At 39.8% G+C, this 24,283-nt stretch overlaps 1 protein-coding gene and 1 pseudogene across 3 annotated transcripts in view; both read left to right on the top strand.

The window, feature by feature from the left end:
• The window catches only part of SLC31A1 (solute carrier family 31 member 1), a 46,416-nt gene that overhangs the window by 8,269 nt on the left and 13,864 nt on the right, over window positions 1-24,283 (top strand). The window contains exons 2-3 of one of the 3 annotated variants that reach the window (XM_053565572.1): window positions 19,500-19,590; window positions 19,681-19,745. The exons of 1 other annotated variant lie outside the window; for it this stretch is intronic. The gene's annotated coding sequence lies outside the window, so the exon portion shown is untranslated. The remainder of the gene's footprint in view (window positions 1-19,499; window positions 19,591-19,680; window positions 19,746-24,283) is intronic. One more of the 3 variants, XM_053565577.1, reaches the window with a different exon arrangement.
• Window positions 16,123-16,567, top strand: LOC128567973 (40S ribosomal protein S28-like; annotated as a pseudogene).

Below are 24,283 nucleotides of genomic sequence, written 5' to 3'. Positions count from 1 at the left end.
GTTCTAGTAAAGATCTTTGAGAAGAATGTAGTTGTACGCTTGATCTCGTTTGTACAAAAAGGTGGGAGTGGGCAAGAGAAATAGGAGCTTCTGTGTTATTTGTCATCAAAACAGGATATGTGTAGCTTGGAAACCCCTTCTGCTTAGCTGCTTCTCAGCAAGCAAGCTGAGGAAATGGGAGGGTGGAAGAAAATGGTTCATCTAGTGTTACAGAGCCTTATATCAGAAGCAGATGTTAAGGGTTTAGTTGACTAAAGAGTGTATCAATGTCATTCAATAATGTGGACCTCAGTTTCCCCATTTGTAAAATTAAAGACTTGGACTTGATGAGAATTTAACTTTTTTAAACTAAGAAATCTATTTCCATGGTTCATAATTCAAAAAGTATATGTACCTAAGGGGCTGGGTGCAGTGGCTCACACCTGTAATTCTAGCACTTTGGGAGACCAAAGTGGGAGTTTGTGAGCAAGAGTGAGACCCCGTCTCTACAAAAAATAGAAAAAATTAGCTAGACGTGGTGACACATGCCTATAGTCCCATAATCCCCACTACTCAGGAGACTGAGGTGGGGAGATCACTTGAGTCCAGGAGTTTGAGGTTGCAGTGAGTTCTGATAAAGACACTGTACTGTAGCCTTCAGTGACAGAGCGATACCCTATCTCAAAAAAAAAAAAAAAGTCACAGAAGGACATTCGGTGAAAAATATTTCTTTTACTCCTATTCATATCTGACCACTTTCCCCCAAGGGATGCAATATGAACCACTTATTTTGTCCTCTTTTCCCACAGATAGTATTGATATATATAAATTATATGTATGTGTCTATAATACTTTTTCCCCTTTTAAATTTCTTACAAATTGGATAGTGCTTGTAGTTCAGTGGGTAGGGCGCCAGCCCCACATACCAAGGGTGGCAGGTTTGAACCCAGCCCTGGCCAAGTTGCAACAAAAAAGTAGCCGGGCCTTGTGGTGGGTGCCTGTAGTCCCAGCTACTCAGGAGGCTGAGGCAAGAGAATCGCCTAAGCCCAGGAGTTGGAAGTTGCTGTGAGCTGTGATGCTACAGCACTCTACTGAGGGTGATAAAGTGAGACAGTCTCACTAAAAAAAAAAAAAAAAAAAAAAATTCTTACACTTTATAGCATGCTTTTTTCTTTTCTTTTTTTTTTTTTTTTTTTTGAAACAACGTCTCACTGTCGCCCTCAGTAGAGTGCTGTAACATCATAGCAACCTGGGACTCCTGGGCTCAAGTGATTCTCTTGCCTCAGCCTCCTAAGTAGCTGGGACTACAGGTGCCTGCCACAACACCCGGCTATTTTTAGAGACAGGGTCTTGCTCTGCCTCAGGCTGCTCTTGATACTCTACTTTTTTCCATTTCATAATGTATCTTGGAGATCATTCTGTATCAGTATATGTATGAAGGACTTCCTCATTCTTGTGTGAGCTGCAGAGTATTTCATTGTATGGAAATATTATGACTTATTTAATCAGTACCCTATTGATGAACTAGTTGTATTTTCAATATTTTGCTGTTACTGACAGTCCTATGATGAATTGCTTTGTATAGGGGTATGTGTGTGTATATATATATATGTATATAAAACAGTTCACATATGTACCAGTAGCTGTAGGCTAAAATTTAGAAGTAGAATTGCTGCATTATAGGATAGGAACTTAGACTGATAACTCAAGACTATTCTAGTTCTGATTGTCTACAAGATTTTAATTGTAAATGAATAGTGAAAGAAATGAAAAGATTATTTTCTTTGAAATCTCTTAGGTTTCATCTCTTATTATTTATTTATTTTTATAAAGCTTTTAGTTTTGGCGGCGCCTGTGGCTCAAGGGGTAGGGCACTGGTCCCATGTGCCGGAGGTGGCGGGTTCGAACCCAGCCCCGGCCAAAAAAAAAAAAAAAAAAAAGCTTTTAGTTTTGTTGTTGTTGCAGTTGTCATTGTTGCTTTAGCTGGCCCAGGCCGGGTTCGAGCCCTCCAGCTTCGGTGTATGTGGCCAGCGACCTATCCACCGAACCACTTATTTAGAGGCTTAAGTCTTAAGTAAAGGCCAAGTATAGGTAACCTCACAAAAATTACATCAAATTGTAGACTTTACAAAAGTCACCTACATCATGGTCCTGTAGATTTTTCTAGTGCTTTTCAGTGTATTACTCCAAGAGCTAATTTACAAGATAAATATTGTAAACTGAGAACAAAAGGAGACCATCTCCCAACTACATTTACTAGTATTTACCAAGTATTTGGAGAACTTGCTGATAATATAATCTATTTAGGGAATGAAAATGGGAAGATAAAGAGAGCCTAGCCAATATCTGTCTGTTTATGCATGTGTGTGTGTTTTTAAGAGGCAAGGTCTTGCTCTGTCACCTAGGGTGGAGTGCAGTGGTCCAGTCATAGCTTACTATAACCTCAAATTCCTGGGCTCAAGCAACATTCTGTTTCAGTCTCTCAAATAGCTTAGAGTAGCTAGGACCACAAATATTGTTGCTTTAGCTGGCCCAGCCCGGGTTCGAACCTGCTAGCCTCAAATACCTTGGAGTAGCTAGGACTACACACACCTGCATGCCCAGCTAATTTTTCTTTGTAGAGATAGGTGTCTTTCTATATTGCCTAGGATGGTCTTGAACTCCTGCCCTCAAGTGATCCTTTCACCTTGGCCTTACAAAGTGCTGAGATTACTGATATAAGCCCACCACACCCAACCTGTCTTCCCAGGTTTTTTGGTGGGTGAGGGGTATATGGTAACTTTGTGAAGTGTTGCTACCCTAGGAATCACTAGTCATTTTGTTTTGTTTTGCTTTTAACTGACATGTAATAATTGTACATATTTATGGGGGTATAGTGTATACAATATATACATATATACATTGTATAATACAGATATACATTGTTTAATACATATATACACTGTATTTAGCACATCCATCACCTCAAACATTTATCATTTCTTTGTGTCAAAAACATTCAGAATTCCCTCTTCTAAGTATTTTGAAATATACCCTATAATTCTGTTTACCATAGTCAGTGGTCTTTTGGGGAAGCTAGGGACCATAAGGCAGATGAGAACTGTATCAGACACTCCTAACTTTTTTTCCTTTCCATTCCTATGCCTACCGGGAGAAAGCTATTACTAACTTCTTATTAGCTTGATTTCCTTCCCTTCCTATCTCACCTTTCTCATTTTTTTTTACACAGAGTGTCAGTTTGTCACCCTCGGTAGAGTACCGTGGTGTCACAGCTCACAGGAACCTCCAGCTCTTGGGCTTAGCTGATTCTCTTGCATTAGCCTCCCGAGTAGTTGAGGCTACAGGTGCCCGCCACAAGTCTGGGCTATGTTTTTTTGTTGTTGTTGTTGGAGTTTGCCTGGGGCTGGGTTCGAACCTGCCACCCTTGGTATATGGGGCCGGTGCCCTCCTCACTGAGCCACAGGTGCCACCCCCATTTTCTCATTTTCTTTATAGGTACAATAAGCCATTTGTGAAATTTGCTTTGTATAATAGTAGGCTTAAGCCGGAGGCTCCATCCTTTTCATCTGTAAATTCCCTGGGCCCATGGGACAGAGGGTATTTAATAAATTCTTGTTGAACTGAGTTGGGGTAGATATGAGTGAGAGCCTCTACTTTGCAATCATATCCTTCCTTTTCCCAGCACAATCTTGATACACTCATCAAGCCATCCCTTTGTCCACTTAATGTGGCTCAAGAAAGGATAAGAGACCAAGTAAATTATTGTCTGTGTGTTTTAAGTAAATGCATATACATATGTCTTTTTGGCCCTGCAATTCTTTGTGCTGTAGTTAAAAATTTGGGAAATTATTTATTTTGTTATTAGCTATGGAGTAAGGCATACTCAGTAGCAATAACATAGAGATACACCTTTCAAAACACATGTGTACCTTTTTATTCCCACAAATATCATTTTATGTGTATGAAATCATCAAGATCAAAGTGAATATTAGATGAATATGGATTTCGGAGCTGAGTTGGGGCAGGCAGAGGTGGAGCAGGGACTCCGCACCCTGGGGGAACTGACGCCCTTGCTAAACCGTCACCTGCACCGCATCCTCGCAGCCTGACGTTCCCTCACATTGAGTACCTGGGACCTCTCCATCCCCCTTTGGGTTGCTCACCGCCCCCTTAGAAAGGAATTCGGTGGCTGTGATCTCGTGGAAGGTGGTCGTCAGTGCTTTCCACAGAGGCTTCTGTCCAGAAGGAGAGTTAAAGGACAGAAATTTAGCAAGTAACCTGGTGGATTAGAGCTGCACCAAGAGAGAAGGTTGAAGAATGCACATCAACCCCGCTGAGGCGAGCTGCGACCCCAAGGAGACAAACAAAAGGTACAAAATCCATCACCAAACGGACAGGAGTCCCCTCCCCCATGAGAACGGCTTGGAGTGCCCCACAAACAAATGAGCAGAGTTCAAAGGTCCTCCCACTATACTCCACGGGAGAAACCCTCTAAAAACTGGACCTACCTCCCCTACTAGGGTGCCACGGCGTTCTCCTGTCAGGCATAAAACTGTATAAAATTGTATATATTCTCTACCTGCAATTCTGAGCTCCCAGCACTCCCCTCCACTCTCACTCTGAGGTCTGGAGGCCTGTCCCCCAGGAGTCCAGATTCTTGGGTGATTTCTCGAGGGGTGTGGACAGGGCATAGACTGCAGCTGGTCAGTGCTGATTCTGCGGCACAGGAGTAAGGAGAGGACGGTCAGCTGAGAGGGAACCAAACCAGAGTGGCGATGCACTGAGGCGCAGAGCAGCAGCCATTTTTGGCAACAATAGGGCTCACTCCCAGATATTCCAAACCCAAACCCCCTGTCTCCCTGGGCAACCAGAGGAGGCCAGGTATCTTCTCAGGTGGTAACCACCTGCATTGGGATGGAAACGCAGGCCCCCTGAGACTTCAACCCTGAGTAACTGTTTCACTAGGGTCAGGCAGAGACCAGCTGAAAACAAGACAGAACCACTTAGCCCCACCACACCAAATAGCTCCCCAGTTTCTCAGGCCATAGCACTGTACGGGTCCTCGACAAAGCTCCAGGGGAAAAAATCAAACAGTATAAAATAATCATGGGACAGAATCAGCGGAAAAACTCTGGTAACATGAATAACCAGAATAGATCAACTCCCCTGAAGAAAGATATAGCAGATATAACTGAAGATCCCATTCATAAACAGCTGGCCAAGATGTCAGAAATCGAATTCAGAATTTGGATTGCAAACAAGATTAATAGAATGGAGGAAAATTTGGAATTAGAAATTCGAGGAGCAATTCAAAAGTCGGAATTAGAAATTCGAGGAGAAATTCAAAAGTTGTCTCAAGAATTTAACAAATTTAAAGACAAAACCACCAAAGATTTTGACGCCCTGAAGCAAGAATTTGCAGCTCTGAAAGATCTGAAAAATACAGTAGAATCCCTCAGTAACAGAGTGAAGCAAGCAGAAGAAAGGATTTCTGACATTGAAGACAAAGCTTTTGAATGCTCCCAAACTCTCAAAGAGGAAGAGAAATGGAGAGCAAAAACGGATCATTCTCTCAGAGAGCTCTGGGATAATTTGAAGAAGGCTAATATCCGCCTCATTGGAATCCCTGAAAGTGATGAAGTGGCCTCACAAAGCACAGAGGCCCTTCTCCATGAAATTATGAAAGAGAATTTTCCAGACATGCCAAGAGATTCTGAAATTCAGATAGCAGACAGTTTCAGAACCCCAGCACAACTCAATCTGAATAAGACATTCCCCCAGGCATATCATAATTAACTTCACTAAAGTTAATATGAAAGAGAAAATTCGGAAAGAATCCAGACATAAGAAAGCCATTACCTACAAAGGGAAGAATATTAGAATGACTGCAGATCTCTCTGTTGAAACTTTTCAAGCCAGAAGAGGGTGGTCATCGACTTTTAATCTCCTAAAGCAAAATAACTTTCAATCCCAGATCCTGTATCCAGCTAAATTGAGTTTCATTTATCATGGAGAAATTAAATACTTTAATGACATTCATATGTTGAAGAAATTTGCCATAACCAAACCAGCTCTTCAGGATATTCTCAGACCTATCCTCCTTAATGACCAGCCCAATACTCTACCACAAAAGTAAACTCACTCAGAAACTTTTGATCAAACTCCAACTTCCACAGTGGGGAAAGGATTAAAAATGTTCACTGAACTTTCGAAAAACTCGATACCCAAAATTTCACCAGACTTATCGATATTCTCCATTAATGTGAATGGCTTAAACTGCCCTCTAAAGAGGCACAGGTTAGCTGACTGGATACAAAAACTCAGGCCAGATATTTGCTGCATACAAGAGTCACATCTTACCTTAAAACATAAATATAGACTCAGGGTGAAAGCATGATCGTCCATATTTCAGGCAAATGGTAATCAGAAAAAAGCAGGTGTTGCAATTCTATTTGCAGACACAATAGGCTTTAAACCAACAAAAGTAAGGAAGGATAAGAATGGTCATTTCATATTTGTTAAGGGTAATACTCAATATGATGAGATTTCAATTATTAATATTTCTGTACCCAACCAGAATGCACCTCAATTTATATGAGAAACTCTAACAGACATGAGCAACTTGATTTCTTCCAGCTCCATAATAGTCGGAGATTTCAACACTCCTTTGGCAGTGTTGGATAGATCCTCCAATAAGAAGCCAAACAAAGAAATTTTAGATTTAAACCTAACCATCCAACATTTGTATTTAGCAGACATCTATAGAACATTTCATCCCTACAAAACTGAATACACATACTTCTCATCAGCCCATGGAACATACTCCAAAATCGATCACATCTTAGGTCACAAGTCTAACCTCAGTAAATTTAAAGGAATAGAAATTATTCCTTGCATCTTCTCGGACCACCATATAATAAAAGTTGAACTCAGTAACAATAGGAATCTGTATACTCATACAAAAACATGGAAGTTAAATAACCTTGTGCTGAATGATAGCTGGGTCAGAGATGAGATTAAGAAGGAAATTGCCAAATTTTTTTAACAAAACGACAATGAAGACACAAATTATCAGAACCTCTGGGATACCGCAAAGGCAGTCCTAAGAGGGAAATTTATAGCACTGCAAGCCTTCCTCAAGAGAACGGAAAGAGAGGAAGTTAACAACTTAATGGGACATCTCAAGAAACTGGAAAAGGAAGAACATTCCAACCCCAAACTCAGTAGAAGAAAAGAAATAACCAAAATTAGAGCAGAATTAAATGAAATTGAAAATAAAAGAATTATACAACAGTTCAATAAATCAAGAAGTTGGTTTTTTGAAAAGGTCAATAAAATAGATAAACCTTTGGCTAACCTAACCAGGAAACAAAAGAGTAAAATCTCTAATCTCATTAATCAGAAATGACAAAGACGAAATAACAACAGACTCCTCAGAAATTAAAAAAACCCTTAATGAATATTACAAGAAACTTTATTCTCAGAAATATGAAAATCTGAAGGAAATTGACCAAACCTTGGAAGCACATCACCTTCCAAGACTTAGCCAGAATCATGTGGAAATGTTGAACAGGCCAATATCAAGTTCTGAAATAGCATCAACCATACAAAATCTCCCTAAAAAGAAAAGCCCGGGACCAGATGGCTTCACGTCAGAATTCTACCAAACCTTTAAAGAGGAACTAGTACCTATATTACTCAACCTGTTCCAAAATCTAGAAAAAGAAGGAAGACTACCCAACACGTTCTATGAATCAAACATCACCCTGATCCCCAAACCAGGAAACGACCCAACAAGAAAAGAAAATTATAGACCAATATCACTAATGAATATAGATGCAAAAATATTCAACAAGATCCTAACAAACAGAATCCAGCAACACATCAACAAATTATACATCATGACCAAGTAGGTTTTATCCCAGTTCTCAAGGCTAGTTTAATATACGTAAATCTATAAGTATAATTCAGCACATAAACAAATAAAAAACAAATACCATATGATTCTCTCAATTGATGCAGAAAAAGCTTTTAATAATATCCAGCATCCCTTCATAATCAGAACACTTAAGAATATTGGTATAGAAGGGACATTTCTTAAACTGATAGAGGCCATCTACAGCAAACCCACAGCCAATATCATATTGAATGGAGTAAATTGAAATCATTTCCACTCAGATCAGGAACCAGACAAGGCTGCCCATTGTCTCCACTGCTCTTTAACATTGTAATGGAAGTTATAGCCATCATAATTAGGGAAGAAAAGGCGATCAAGGGTATGCATATAGGGTCAGAAGAGATCAAACTTTCACTCTTCGCAGATGATATGATTGTATATCTGGAAAACACCAGGGATTCTACTACAAAACTCTTAGACGTGATCAAGGAATACAGCAGCGTCTCAGATTACAAAATCAGCATTCATAAATCGGTAGCCTTTATATATACCAACAACAGTCAAGCTGAAAAAACAGTTAAGGACTCTATCCCATTCACAGTAGTGCCAAAGAAGATGAAATATTTGGGAATTTATCTAACAAAGGTCGTGAAAGATCTCTATGAAGAGAACTATGAAACTCTAAGAAAAGAAATAGCTGAAAATATTAACAAATGGAAAAACATACCATGCTCATGGCTGGGAACAATCAACATTGTTAAAATGTCCATTCTACCTGAAGCATTATACAATTTCAATGCAATCCCTATTAAAGCTCCACTGTCATACTTAAAGATCTTGAAAAAATAATACTTCGTTTTATATGGAATCAGAAAAAACCTTGAATAGCCAAGACATTACTCAGAAATAAAAACAAAGCTGAAGGAATCATGCTACTGGACCTCAGACTATACTATAAATTGATAGTGATCAAAACAGCATGGTACTGGCACAAAAACAGAGAAGTAGACGTCTGGAACAGAATAGAGAACCAAGAGATGAACCAGCTACTTACCATTATTTGATCTTTGACAAGCCAATTAAAAACATTCAATGGGGAAAAGATGCCCTATTTAACAAATGGTGCTGGGTGAACTGGCTGGCAACCTGTAGAAGACTGAAACTGGACCCACACCTTTCACCATTAACTAAGATAGACTCTCACTTGATTAAAGATTTAAAATTAAGACATGAAACTAGAAAAATACTAGGAGAGAGTGCAGAGAAAAAACCTTTGAAGAAATTGGTCTGGGTGAGTATTTTATGAGGAGGACCCCCCGGGCAATTGAAGCAGCTTCAAAAATACACTACTGGGACCTGATCAAAGTAAAAAGCTTCTGCACAGCCAAGAACACAGTAAGTAAAGCAAGCAAACAGCCCTCAGAATGGGAGAAGATATTTGCAGGTTGTATCTCCGACAAAGGTTTAATAACCAGAATCCACAGAGAACTCAAACGTATAAGCAAGAAAAGAACAAGTGACCCCATGGCAGTCTGGGCAAGGGACTTGAAGAGAAACTTCTCTGAAGAAGACAGGCGCATGGCCTACAGACATATGAAAAAATGCTCATCATTTTTAATCATCGGAGAAATGCAAATCAAAAGTACTTTGAGATATCATCTAACTCCAGTAAGATTAGCCCATATCACAAAATCCCAACACCGGAGATGTTGGCGTGGATATGGAGAAAAGGGAACACTTGTACACTGCTGGTGGGAATGCAAATTAATACATTCCTTTTGGAAAGATGTTTGGAGAACACTTAGAGATCAAAAATAGATCTGCCATTCAATCCTATAATTCCTCTACTAGGTATATACTCAGAAGACCAAAAGTCACATTATAACAAAGATATTTGTACCAGAATGTTTATTGCAGCCCAATTCATAATTGCTAAGTCATGGAAAAAACTCAGGTGGCCATCGATCCACGAATGGATTAATAAATTGTGGTATATGTACACCCTGGAATATTATTCAGCCTTAAAGAAAGATGGAGACTTTACCTCTTTTATGTTTACATGGATGGAGCTGGAACATATTCGTCTTAGTAAAGTATCTCAAAAATGGAAGAAAAAGTATCCAATGTACTCAGCCCTTCTATGAAATTAATTTATGGCTTTCACATGAAAGCTATAACCCAGTTATAACCTAAGAATAAGAGGAAGGGGCAGAGGGATGGGGAGGATGGGCAGAGGGAGGGTGATTGGTGGGATACACCTGCGGTGCATCTTACAAGGGTATATGTGAAACTTAGTAAATGTAGAATGTAAAAAAAAAAAAAATAGATGAATATAAATTCTGGCTAATAAGTGGATGAAGTACATTTAGAATACACAGTTTGATTAGTGTTGATTTTTCTTATTGTAGAATTTAAAAATTTGTCAGTGCGCCATGCTTTAAGTACTCTTAGTTTCTGTGGTATAGGTCTGATAAACTCTGAAATAAGAGATAACCAGGCTCACTTGTAGATTTTAATGCCTATTAGTCACAGATGAAAGAATTCTAAGCCTTAACATGCAGCTCACTCAGGCAGTCTATCTTTCTAATATTAAGTTTTCTTCAATGCCAGATTCCCAAGGAAAATTGTGGCTGGGTAGTAGAAATTAGGTACTTCACGGGCCCTCTTCCTGTTGTTATTTGGACATGTTGTAAAAGGCTCACATTCTTTCTAGAAACTAGCCATGAAAAGATTTCCTTCATTGTAGTTTCAGCAGTACTGCAGAGTACGTGGTGCTAAGTCATAGTTTAGAATTATTACTACTTGTAAGAAACTAGAATGTAGAAAAGATAAGATGGACAGAAACCTAGTATAATGTATCATATTTGCATTTCAAGATGGCATTATTTTTTTTATTATTGAGACAGAGTCTCCACTATATTGCCCTTGGTAGAGTGCTGTCGTGTCACAGCTCACAGCAACCTCTAACTTTTGGGCTTAAGCGATTCTCTTGCCTCAGCATCCCAAGTGGCTGGGACTACAGGCGCCCACCACAACACCAGGCTATTTTTTGTTGCAGTTGTCATTGTTTGTTAGCTGGCCTGGCCCGGGTTTGAACCTGCCAACTTCAGTATATGTGGCTGACACCGTAACCACTGTGCCACGGACACCGAGCTCAAGATGGCATTTTGAACTCATTATCTCTTTTCCTTCCCTAAATCCTAGTGAAATGACCTTAGAAATATAATAGGAAAACATACCTGTTATAGTCAGAAAACAGGAAGGCTAGAAATTTGGAAGCATTTCAAAAAAAATATGATGCAGGGCGGCACCTGTAGCTCAAGGAGTAGGGCGCCGGTCCCATATGCCGGAGGTGGCGGGTTCAAACCCAGCCCCGGCCAAAAAAAAAAAAATATATATGTATATATGATGCAGATGGGAATCAAAGTGAAGACAATGACCAACCACCCAACTCAACATAGGTGAAGGACACTCCTGTCAATGAAGTTAAATGGATAGGAGTCACTCGCATACCCCTAAAATCCCCGAAAATGAGAATAGCAGAGATTAAGAAGAAGGATTAGCTGTGGGGTATTGGTGGAAAAAAACCCAAGGATTTAGGGAATTGTACTTATGCCAAATTTAGAGAGAAAAGTAGATTCAGAAATAATAGTAATGGGTATTTATCAAGAAATTGCCATATTTCGGCACTGTGTTAAGTGTTTAATCGTACAGTGTCATGAGGTATGTGCTCACATCCCTGTTAGAGGAACCTAATTTGGCTTCTTACCCACTGTGCTGTTGCCTAAGCGAACACCTGATAATAATTTTTAAAACAATCCTATGAGATAGGTTACTTTTATCATCCCAGTTTTAGAGCTGAGGCACAGAGATATTTAGTAATTTGCCTAAAGACCCACAACTAGTAGGTACAGTTTTACCAGTTAGAAAATGAGTATAGATAGATCCTCTGGCAGATCTGAAGAGCTGCCCTAACAAAGAAAGGGAAAATGTCTTTCCTGCCCACAGCTGCTTCTTCATGTTGTTTTGTTTGTTTTGGGGTGGGCTATTTGGGATGTCAGATGGAATCTCAATCTCAAAAAAGCAGCTGATAGTTAGAGACAGATCCTGAAGTGGTCAGCTGGCAGCAAATCAAAAAGTCACAGGGAAACAGTATACTTCCTGTTTGAGGTCTTCCTGGTAGTTCAATCCCTGTATTTCACAACTAATCTAGAAAAATAAAACTACAAAAAGTATGTAACTTTCCCTTCATCTGGCACTTAGAGATTTTACTCATTTCTCTCGAATCCTAAAGATGAGTGATTTAGAATTAACTTCTGGGCTAACTTCTGTTAGCCCAGAAGGTTCTTTGATTATTAGGTGGTGGTCTGTGTAAATTTTAAATGAGACTAGGCTAACTTTATAACCCTTTTGGAATTTCAAAATAAACAAATGCTTTGTTTCAGTTCCTGGTTGAATCTTGGCTTTTAAAAAATGTGTACATATTTATACGGTACATGTCATATTTAGATACGTGTACATAGTGTAATGATCAAATCAATCACTAGAACTTATTCCCTCTAACTATATGGACCCATTAATCACTTCTCTTTACCCTTCCCCACCACATACATACCCTCCCAGCCTCTGGTAACTAGCATTTTGCTCTCTACCTTCATGAGATTAACGTTTTTATCTCCCTCTCATGGGTAAAAACTTATACAATATTTGTCTGTCTTTTTGGCTTTCTTCTTTTCTTTTTCTTTCCTTTTTTCTTAAAAAAGCTCTCACTTATTGACCACCCGATTCTTAGATTCTGTGTACTATGTAGCAGTGTTGTACTTGTCTACAATTCATAACTGTCGTGCTCAAGTTTTAGAGTACATAAAAATTGTCTGAGTATCTTGATAAAATGCCTAAATTTAAAACAAAAGTGGGGTGGGGGAGCCTCGCTTCCTGAGAGTGGTGCAGTGATTCAGTGGTATAGAATAGGGGCAATAATTTTCATTTTTGGCCAAACATTCCTAATAATACTGCTTCTGATGGTTCTTTGACTACACTTTTAAAATGCTTGAGTTAGGAAGAATTTAATTAACAGTTATTATATACTATGTATCATTAATGTGTTAGTCACTTTCATTACATATTTTTATATTTTATATTCATAATATTGTGAGATGTTATTAACCTAGCTTTATTACTGGGTATTATCCTCACAAAGTTTTGGTACCTTGTTCTGACTTTTAAAGATGGCAGGGCCATGTAACAGTCAGCAGTCTGACTCCAAGAACATGGAGAGCTCTTGTTCTAGTTGTTTCTGCTTTGGCAAGGTACCTCTCAGAGGAGACAATTGTGTGAGATTGGTGAATTGGAAAACAATACAAACAGTATGCTCTGAAATGCATTTGATAAGTTTTTTTTTGTTGTTGTTGTTTGAGATAAGAGTCTCACTTTTGTTGCCCTTGGTAGCATGCCATGGCATCATAGCTCAGAGAAACCTCAAACTCTTGGACTGAAGTGATTGGTTTGCCTCAGCCTCCCAAGTAGTTGGGACTACAGGAGCCCGTCACAACGCCAGGCTATTTTTAGAGATGGGATCGCGATCTTGCTCAGGCTAGTCTCAAACCTGTGAGCTTAGGCAATCCACCTCAGTTAAAGCCTCCCAGAATGCTGGGATTGCGGCATGAGGCAGTGCGCCCAGCCTCAAAAATGCAAGTAGTAAGTATTAAAGTCAATGAAATGTTAGAATGTCGACACTAAAGCATAACAACAGTTTAAATTAGAGTGCATTTAGAAAAGACAAGTATGCATTTGTTTCTCATTGAAATAGTTATTAGACATAACTAAACTTTCCTAACTGAAAGTTCGAGGCTCTAAAAGTGAGTTATTCTGTCCCTTGACTAAGGAAACTATGACCAGAAAGGCTTAATTCCTTAATGTAATGAAAAACCAGGGCTAGAACTAAAATTTCTATTCTTATGTTCTTGTTAATTATATTTGTTATAAAGGGTAAGATGGGTTCCAGCCCATATGTTGCCTGAGATTTATCCAGAAAACTGTTGAGTCAATGAGTGATGACCTTCTTTGACACCATTCTGCATTTGAAAGTTAAACAAAGGCAGAATTATTAGAGGTGATCTGATATTTTGAAGAAGTAGGATGGTGACTTTTTTTTTTTTTTTTTGCAGTTTTTGGCCAGGGCTGGGTTTGAACCCGCCACCTCCGGCATATGGGGCCGGTGCCCTACTCTGTTGAGCCACAGGCACTGCCCAGAATGGTGACATTTTTATGAATTCTCTAAAGTTCTGCTTCTAACACCAAAAATACTGTACATAGGTTAGTGCCTGTGGCTCAACGGAGTAGGGCACTGGCCCCATATGCCAGAAGTGGTGGGTTCAAACCCAGCCCCAGCCAAAAACTGCAAAAAAAAAAATACTGTATATAGTAGAATGGCATTTGGCATTTTTGTGAATTATGAACAGAATGCTGAGGCCAGAGGTGATGGGTCATGCCTATAATCCTAGCACTTGAGGAATCTAAGGTAGGAAGAAGCCGGGAGTTCGAGACCAGAACTTAAAAAAATTAGCCAGGTATGGTAGCACACATCCATAGTCCTAGCTACTCCAGAGGCTAAGGCAGGAGGCTCACTTAAGCCCAGGAGTTTGAGGTGGTGTGGAGCTACCATGATGCCACCACTGGACTCCAGCCCAAGTGACAGAGAAAGACCCTGTCTCAAAACAAAACAAAACGGAATGGTGAAATACGGCCTGGAGCCTGGGGCTGTATGGAAGCCCATTTCGCCTCACTTAAAGCCCCGTAAAGGTAGTGCATCCAGGAATATGGCCAGTATCAATTTTAGCACATACTAGCTGTCATAAGCAGGTAGAAAGCATTCTAAACACAGCTACTATAGAGGTAGGTACAGTTAGATTCGGGTCCTCTTAGACAACTCAGTGGACAAAGACTTCATGACTTGACAGAGCACTTGGATAACTTGACATTGGTTTAGTGTGAATGTAGGAAATAACCCGATTGTGCCTCTTTATAGGAATAGATCTACATTTCTTTCTAAGCCTCTCTCAAAACTACAGCTCCGTTTCCCTACATCAATTTTTCTGGGTTGCGCCCAGAAAGCAAGAAAGTTAATTGTGTGTTATCATTCTACACTTTAGGTCGGAATTGGAGTTCTAAACTGACTACCACTAGACTAACTGCCCTATGACCTCAGCTAGTCAGTTAACCTGTGCCTCGGTTTTCATTGTGTAAAATGAGTAATGATTCTTATTTAATACGGGCCTATCCTTTTATTTATTTATTCTTTATTATTTTATTTGTTTATTTATTTTGGAGACAGAGTCTCACTTTGTTGCCCTCTGTAGATTGCTGTGCCATCATAGCTCACAGCAACCTCAAATTGGGCTCAAGTGATCCTTTTGTCTCAGCCTCCCAAGTAGCTGGGACTACAGGCACCCACCACAACACCCAGCTATTTTTTAGAGTTGGGGTCTTGCTCTTGCTCAGGCTGGTCTTGAACTCCTGAGCTCAAGCAATCCATCCACCTCGGCCTCCCAGAGTGCTGGGATTACAGGCATGAGCCACTGCGCCCAGCCTTTGAAGCCTGTCCTTTTGGTAGAGTTAGGTTTGGAAACATACTGCACTGTTGTGACTCAGCAGTTGTCAGAAAAAGTTCTCAGCATGTGACTGAGAACATGCCATAAAAGTAAAGGAAGTTACTATTGGACTCAGATAAAATCAATTAGCAAATACTTATTGAATAATCACCTAAAAGGTATATAAGCCGTAAATTAAGCCTTACTGTGCATTCTATAAACAAAATCTGAATGGTTTTGTTTTGCCTCATGGTTGAGCTCTCATAGAGCATAATGATAATAATAATGACTCAGAGAGTAATAATAATGCTTTTTACATATATTATGTGCTCCTTTTTCCCTCTTATTTTCCCATTACCTTATTTGAATCATATAATAACCCTGAGGGATGACAAACCAGATATTATCTCCACGTTTCCATGATTTTGTATATGAGACACAGAAACTTGAAAAAATTAAATGCTTCCCAAGAGAAGTAAGTAGGGCAACCCCCCACACCCAGTGCCACTGGTGTTTAGCAGTTAGAAGCTAAGGATACTGTTAAACATCCTACCCAAATGCTGTTGAAATCTGGACCCGTTAGCAGCCTCTGTACTTAAACCTATTGTCAACTTTAGGAAAATGTCGAGCCTGCCCGACAGCCGCCTTGCCGCCATGATGGACACCAGCCGCGTGCAGCCAATAAAGCTGGCCAGGGTTACCAAGTGCTGGGCAGGACCGGCCCTCTGGGACAGTGCACGCAGGTGTGCGTGGAATTTATGGACGACACGAGCCGCTCCATCATTCGCTATGTAAAAAGCCCGGTGCGCGAGGGTGACGTGCTCACCCTGTTAGAGTCGGAGAGAAGCTCGGAGGCTACGCTGAACTTGGCTGCTGTGTCCTGGCCGTTACAGTCGCTTCCACTTGGCTTAACAAGGATGATCTGGAAGTGTTAAATAAAGCGTTCGTATTGTTTGTAAAAATAAATAAATAAATAAAACTTTAGGAAAATGTCACCAAGAGACTCAGTTAGAGATTAGCAGAATCAGGATATGAATATTATCTGGCTCCAAACTCTTAATATTCTTTAAGCTTAACTGTCACCTGCAAAGAGTAGCGTGTGACTTTAGATCTTAAAATCTAGGAGGAATAAATTCTTCTTACTAGTCCTTGCAGAATATTCTTCAGTTTTGCCCCTCAAGCCTTTTTGTGTCCCAGTAATTAGATGGTTCTTCTCATCCCTTTAAAGTCTCAACAAATGCCTTTCTGGATTCTGGCAAATTAAACGGTTATAGCCCAAGGCTCGGTAAGAATTTTGTTTTTCTTGCTGTAAAATCTGCCTCACAGAAGAATTTGAACAGGAAATATGGCATCCTGCATATTACCTGTAAATGCCTTCTAATACCCTTGGAATAAAGACCTGGAGAGTCTTCTTAACTGATACCCCTTCATGCCTCTGTCTTCAGCTTCATTGGCCTTTTCTCTTACCCAGTGTGTTCTTTTCATATTGACCTTGAGTGTCTTTTATTCTTTTCTCGGCTCTTCTCTACGCTTCCACTAAACTCCAATAATTTGTCAGTCTGTTTAATGTCACCTCCTTAGAGAGGGCTTCTTGCTTTCTCTTCCTACCTGCCTCCCTCCATCTAAATTAGTTCTTGCACTGTTATTCTCTACCATAGAACCAGGTTATACTTCCTACCAGTTACCACAAATTGTAATTTATATACCTGGACATACTTATTTTGTTACTTACTGAGTGTTTCCTTCTCTGGAGTAGCTCCACAAAGGCAACTACCTTATAGGTGGATGTTGAAACTTACATGGATTTTGTAAGTATTATTAAAATACTTTTTGAATAAATGAATATTAGGTGAATGTTCTTCCAGACACTGTAAGGAGGAAGTCAAAAAGTTTCCTGCCCTCAAGAAACTTGTGTGTTTATGTAGTATTTTTTACCTTACATTTTAAGAACAGTAAATCAAAATTTTTGTAAGATTTCCAGGGAAATTCAGAAAAGAGATTTCTTCCATTAGGAATTCAAGAAAAACCTCATGGAAGAGATAGCATTTTAAACCTTCAAGAATAAGCAGCTAGATTGTAAATTCAAAAGAGTATGTTTTAGCTTTACCCTTACTGCTGGCAAATTTTAGTGCATGATAAATGTTGAATGGATTTGTACATGTACATATACAGAAAATGGTGGGGGGATGACAAAACCCAAAAAGGCAGACAAGGATCAAAGTGCTAAATTTATTCAAGAAAAGTGAGTAGATCCGTTTCAGCGGAACATAGAAACATGAAGAGGATTAGATTGCGATAAGGGAAGTCTGTAACAGAGAGAGACTTAAATGCCAGGTAGCCTAAAATCCGTGTATCAGTGTCAGGTTAGGGGTGAAGATATAGAGGTCTCTTTTTTCAGGCAGAGGTTAGTTCCTGGGAGTACAGCTTAAAAAGTAACTACAGCTTGAGAAGGACATGCAAATACTAGTTCAGCTTGGAGTATTGGTGCTTCTGTCAGCATCATTGCTATCAACTGGCAAGATTCAGACTCCTATGGGGCATCTTCTGTGTTTGGCTTGGCTGGAAAGAGAATGTCTGCTGATATTTCTGGAAAAGAGCAACACACTTGCCTGACAAGTCTCCAGAAGTGCTTGAACAGTTATTATAAAATTTGTGTATTACTGAGGAACACCATGCAATGGCCTCTGAGATCCTTCCAATTCTTAGAGAGATTCTGTGATCCACAAATTAGGTTTCAAATTTCAGGTGATCTACCTATAGATGAAAAAATGGTTCGTCCATCTCTCTTCAGGCTTCAGGTTTGGAGTCAGACTTTTCTTCTTGGCTGGGCCAAGAAAGAGTAGCATACAAGAGCAGCTCATTAAAGTATCTGTAGTTGATGAAGATGAGAAGGAATTTTAGGGAAATACCTTCATTCACTTGTTTCTCCCACTATTTCTCAGTACCATTCTATCAGTTTGATGACAGAATTAGGCACAGATTGAAAAAATCATAAAAACATCTCAGAGTATTTTAAGTGACCTAGTCCCACTTAGAGCTATTAGGAAATGCACAATGTGCTATATGGATGTTGAGAGGTCTTAGAACTAGACCTTGGAAGATGGGAGGATTTGTTGCATTATTGATTGTAATAATGGGCATTCCAGACTGAAGAAACTATGAGCAATGATAACAGAAAAGCATGGGGTATTTCCTAGGAGCCTAGAAACTTTGGCTATTAGACTTGTTTGGCTGGAACCCAAAGTACATGTAGGCAGAAAGGTAAGCTGGGATCTTTGTTTCAGAGATCTGTGATTTCAGACCAAGGAGATTAACAGACATTAGAGATGTTAATGAGCAGTGGAATTTTTTGAGCAGGTATGCAGAGCTATAACTTGGCATTTGTGTATCGTATAGCATGGACATAGGGCAAGAGTGCAATTAGGAATATCCACATTTGGTGGTGAAAACCAGAAGTAGGTTGGGTGAATCCTCTAGGATTAGAGAAACTGACCAAAATTATGACCTTTGGATACAAAATGTGTTATAAATGAATGTCATAATATTATGACATTTGGATACAAAATGTGGTGTTAGGTAAAGAGGAAGGGAGGTTTAACAGAGAATAAACCCTGGGCTGGAAATGAGGATAGTTAAGTTCTAGGAAAGGTACCTCCACAGCTTTCTATCATGACATTGAGCAGGTTACTTAAGCTCTCTGTGCCTTGGTACCTGCATCTTAAAAAGAAGAGATACTGTGAATATGAGATAATAGAGTTGGATTTGTAGGAGAAAATGCCATTAGTTCTTACTGTGTCATTTGTTGAGATTCCATGCAGTAAATAGGTTAAAATCTTTTTGTTGTTGTTTTGTTTTGTTTTCTTTTTGAGACAGGGTCTTATTGTGTCTCCTGGGCTAGAATGCAGTGGCATCATCATAGCTCACTTCAACCTCAAACTCCCAGGTTTTGCAATCTTCCTGCCTCAGCCTCCTAAGTAGCTGGGACTACAAGCATGCACCACATTGAGCTCATTTTCCTGTTTTTTTTTTTGTAGAGATGGGGCCCTCTCTCTTGCTCAAACGGGCTCAAACCCTTGACCTCAAGCTATCCTCCTACCTTGGCCTCCTAGAGTGCTAGGATTACAGGTATGAGCCACCATGCTTAGCCCAAAATAAAATCGTGTTTAAGTTGATTTTATCTTACAGTTTGTTCCATTCCCTTTACTGTCCTTTTAGGTGAACTTGTCAAGGTTTTGTGCTCCAGAGACTTAATTCGTTTAAGAAGTCTCAACCACTGAAAGGTCAATATACTCTCTTCCTTTCATCTACTTTTAGAAATGGGTGTGAGTTTTGTTTATACTTTGTCTCTTTTCTCACATTGGTCACAAAACAATTATTATAAAAGTATCTATAAAGATAAATTTGGCCAGAAAATGTAAATGTTCATAATCTCTCAAAAGCTTTGTGTTTTCATATTCTAGGCTTCTATAAAATGAATAAGTGGAACTAGATGAACTCATAGTACTCTTCCAACTCAAAAAGTTCCACTTGCCTGTGTTATTGCTGCATCGATTACATTTTGCTACTTCTTAAGATAAAGTTATTGAATAATTTCTAAGCACACCTATCATTTTTTTTTTTATCAAATACTGTATAACATTGAATACTCATTAAGATGGTAGAGAGGAAATTAAAGTTTGCCTAATGTATTTTTTAGAAGATTAAGGAATTAATTAGTCTGTCTCATGTCTAAGTTGCCGGGGCAGAAATGTAAGAAAAAAAGTTATTTCTGCAATCATTTATTGTAATCTATTGTGTGCAGAGTTTTAGAAAATGTAGGAGATCCCCAAATAAATGAGCCAGGGTCTTCACAGAGTTTATAATCTGATAGCAAGGCACAGTAGTTTACATCTGTAATCTCAGTGCTTCAGAGAGCCAAGGCAGAAGGATCTCCGGAGACCAGAACTTCAAGACCATCCTGGGCAACATAGTGAATCCATCTCTACCAAAAAAACCCTTAAAAATTAGCCAGTATGGTGGCATACACTTTGTGTTCCACCTACTTGGGAGGCTGAGGTGGGAGAATCATTTGAGCCCAGGGGTTCAAATTTACAGTAAGCTATAATTAAAAAAGAAAAAAAAGAATATTAGAGAGGTATTCTGTTCTCCTGGAAGCTAAACTGAAAAAAATGTAAAATTAAGTTTTAACTATGAGTAGAACTTGGGAAAATGAAGCTCTAAAATATAAAATAACTTTCTCAATCTAGTATTTATCACCTCTGTCTCTCTTATATTTAAAGTAGTTCTTTTGGCCAGGTGGGGTGGCTCATACCTATAATAATCCTAGCACACTGGGAGGCCAAGGCAGGAGGATTGCTCGAGCTCAGGAGTTGGAGACCAGCCTGAGCAAGAGCAAGACCCCATCTCTACTAAAAATAGAAAAATAAAAAAAAAAAGAAAAGAAAAATTAGCCAGAAGTTGTGGCAGGTGCCTGTAGTCCCAGCTACTTGGAGGCTGAGGCAAAAGGATCACTAGAACCCAGGAGTTTGAGGTTGCTGTGAGCTAGGTTGACACCCCAACACTTTAGCCTGGGCAACAGAGTGAGACTTTGTTTCAAAAATAAATAAATGGGCAGTGCCTGTGGCTCAGTGACTAGGGCGCCAGCCCCATATACCGAGGGTGTCAGCCAAGCTGCAACAAAAAAACAGCCGGGCCTTGGGGGGTGGGGGGCACCTGGGGCGCCTGTAGTCCCAGCTACTCGGTAGGCTGAGGCAAGAGAATCGCCTAAGCCCAGGAATTGGAGGTACCTGTGAGCTATGACGCCACAGTACTCTACCGAGAGTCACAAAGCAAGACTCTGCAATAAATAAATAAATAAAGTAGTTCTTTTTCCTTTATATTTTGTTGCTCATGTGGTAGTTCCATGGTCCATTCATGTTTGCTCAGAAGACATAGGTGATATAGAGATTGCATCATTGTCAAACTCTGTGTTGACAAAAACAAGGCAACTGTCCACATATGCTCACCCCATATAGAGATCGTGGCAATCTCTTTTTTTTTTTAGAGACAGAGTCTCACTTTGTCACCCTCAGTGAGTGCCATGGCATCACAGCTCACAGCAACCTCCAGCTCTTGGGCTTAGGTGATTCTTTTGCCTCAGCCGCCCCAGCAGCTGGGACTACAGGCACCCACCACAATGCCTGGCTATTTTTTTGTTGCAGTTTAGCGAGGGCCGGGTTCAAACCCACCACCCTCGGTATATGGAGCCAGTGCCCTACTCACTGCTGCCCCAATCATGGCAATCTCTGTATCACCTATGTCTTCTGAGCAAACATGAATGGACCACACAGCTACCACATGAGCAACAAAATATAAAGGAAAAAGATCTACTTCCTTTATTTATTTTTGAGACAAAGTCTTACTCTGTTGCCCTGGCTAGAGTGCTGGGGTGTCGTCCTAGCTCAGATAGGTGATATAGAGATTGATTGCATCATGGGCTGGACACGGTGGCTCGCGCCTGTAATTCCAGTGTGTGGGAGGCTGAGGTGGGAGGATTGCTTGAGCTCAGGAGTTCGAGGCTTGTCTGAGCAAGAGTGAGACCCTAACTCATGAAAAAAATGGAAAAACCCAGCCGGGTGCCGTGGCAAGTGTCTACAATCCCAGCGGCTTCGGAGGCTAAGGCAACAGGATGCCCACAGCCCGAATCTGAGGTAGCAATGAGCTTCGCCATTGTACTCTGCTCAGGGCATAGGGTAGAACTCTGTCCCAACAACAACAACAACAACAAAAAGGCAACTGTGTGCATATGCTCATCTCAACCCCCAAATCCCCCTTTTTTAAAAAATTAAAATGCAAATGAAAAAAAAGGAGATTGCATCATTGGCATTTTATTTTATGTATTTTGTGAGATAAGGCTCAAGTGATTCTCCCACCTTAGCCTCCCAAGTAGCTAGGACTGTAAGTGCATGCCACCGTGCCTGTCAATTTTAAAATTTTTCTGTGGAGATAACGTCTTTCCGTGTTGCCTAGGCTGATAACTTCTGGCCTCAAGCATTACTCCTGCCTCACCCTTCCAAAGCACGTGGATTATAGGCATGAGCCACCATGCCAGCCATCTCTTGACAATGATAGCCCTCAGGCCAGGTGTGGTGGCTCACGCCTGTAATCTTAGCACTTTGCGAGGCTGAGGCAGGTGGATTGCTTGAGCTCAGGAGTTCGAGACCAGCCTGAACAAGACCAAGACCCTCCATCTCTAAAAAAAATAGCCAGGCGTTGTGGCAGGTGTTTGTAATCCCAGCTACTCTAGAGGCTGAGGCAGGAGGATTACTTGAATCCAAGAGCTTGAGGTTGCTGTGAGCTATGATGCCACTGCACTCTACCAAGGGTGACAAAATGAGATTCTGTCTCCAAAAAAAGAAAAAAGAAAGTTACAGCCCTCAATGGCTGTATAATTCAGTTCCCCCGGGATCTGTCTTGCCCTAATAAGTTTCTTATTTCCTTTGTTCAGTCTGAGCAGTTTAATAAAGCGGAGTGATATAGAAAGATTAAATTTATAATAGAAAGGGATGACTTCAAACCAATATCTGGAGATAAAATGTGTCTTTGTCTTACTAGAATCAAATCACAGGTTTCCTTTCTATGTTTCCGTAGATACGGGTAGAATAAGATTCTCAGGGTACCTCCTGGGTTATTATCCTTTTTTGCTAAAAGAGATGTTTTTTAGCCAAGAGTTTCTGAGTAAAGGCGCTTCTCCTACTAATTCTTAGCTTCTGTTTTATTCTTTTAAAAAATTGTCAATCTATGCAGCATTTCTTGTTTGCCTAGATCATGGCCCCTCATAAATGAAGGCTCTTTAAGTCTTAAGTATAATTATTAAAGTAGTTTTCCCCTTTATGTGTCTGGCAGTTGGCTTCTTTTAAGCAACCTATTAATCAGATGTATGAGTAATTCAGCCACATAAATTCTGCTGTAACTTGAGTATGGCATAATTTGGTTTTTCTACATGAAAAGTGCTGTCATGGAATCTCGTACAGATTATCGAAAGTAAAATAAAGTTCATTTTGGTATACAATAAAGAAAGAGAAGATAATATTATAGTAACGATTACTGAAATCTGTAGATAATCACTAAATTAATTCTTGGCCAGTTCTGTTAACTTCTCAGAAGATGCCTTTCTTCATAGGGAAAGTTGTAGATGTTCCCCTGTGGTTATTGTCAACAAAGATAAAAAGTCACAAGAGGAAAACAGTAGCCATTTTTTAATTGGAGAATTTTTTAAAGGATAAAAATCTAAAGGAGAGAGAGAGAGAGAGAGTGTGTGTTAGAGGTAATCTAAGTGGAGGGCTTGGGATAATTACTTTCCTAAGTGCTGACTGTCCTTGTAAGCCTGCCTTAGTAGCAAGTGCCATATTGACTCCTATCACTTACCAGACTTAATCTGGGAGGAACAATTTTTTTTTTTTTTAATTGTTGGGGATTCATTGAGGGTACAATAAGCCAGGTTAGGGAGGAACAATTTTTTAACGCATATTACATTTCTTTTTTTTTTTTCTCTCTCTCTTATTGACCTGACCTATTTTCTTAATACCTCCACTGATCATTTTACTTACTGTTTTTAATACATTGACATGGCAGAACTTCAGGAGTCTTAGGTTTTTCCCATTTGACTGAGACCCATGTTTTATTCAAGTCTAATACTCTTTGTAAGAAACTGATAAAATTAAGTATACTTATGATCATTGCAACTCAAGATAGACACAGGCCAAGGAAAGGCAGCTAAAATATTGAAGGGGTTGTATGGTTATATTCATACAATTATGGTCACATTACTGTCCGTCAG

This window comes from Nycticebus coucang, chromosome 2 (assembly GCF_027406575.1).
Source record: "Nycticebus coucang isolate mNycCou1 chromosome 2, mNycCou1.pri, whole genome shotgun sequence".
Taxonomy (NCBI): domain Eukaryota; kingdom Metazoa; phylum Chordata; class Mammalia; order Primates; family Lorisidae; genus Nycticebus; species Nycticebus coucang.
Note: the sequence above shows the minus strand (reverse complement) of the source record. Positions and strands in the feature narration are given on the sequence as shown.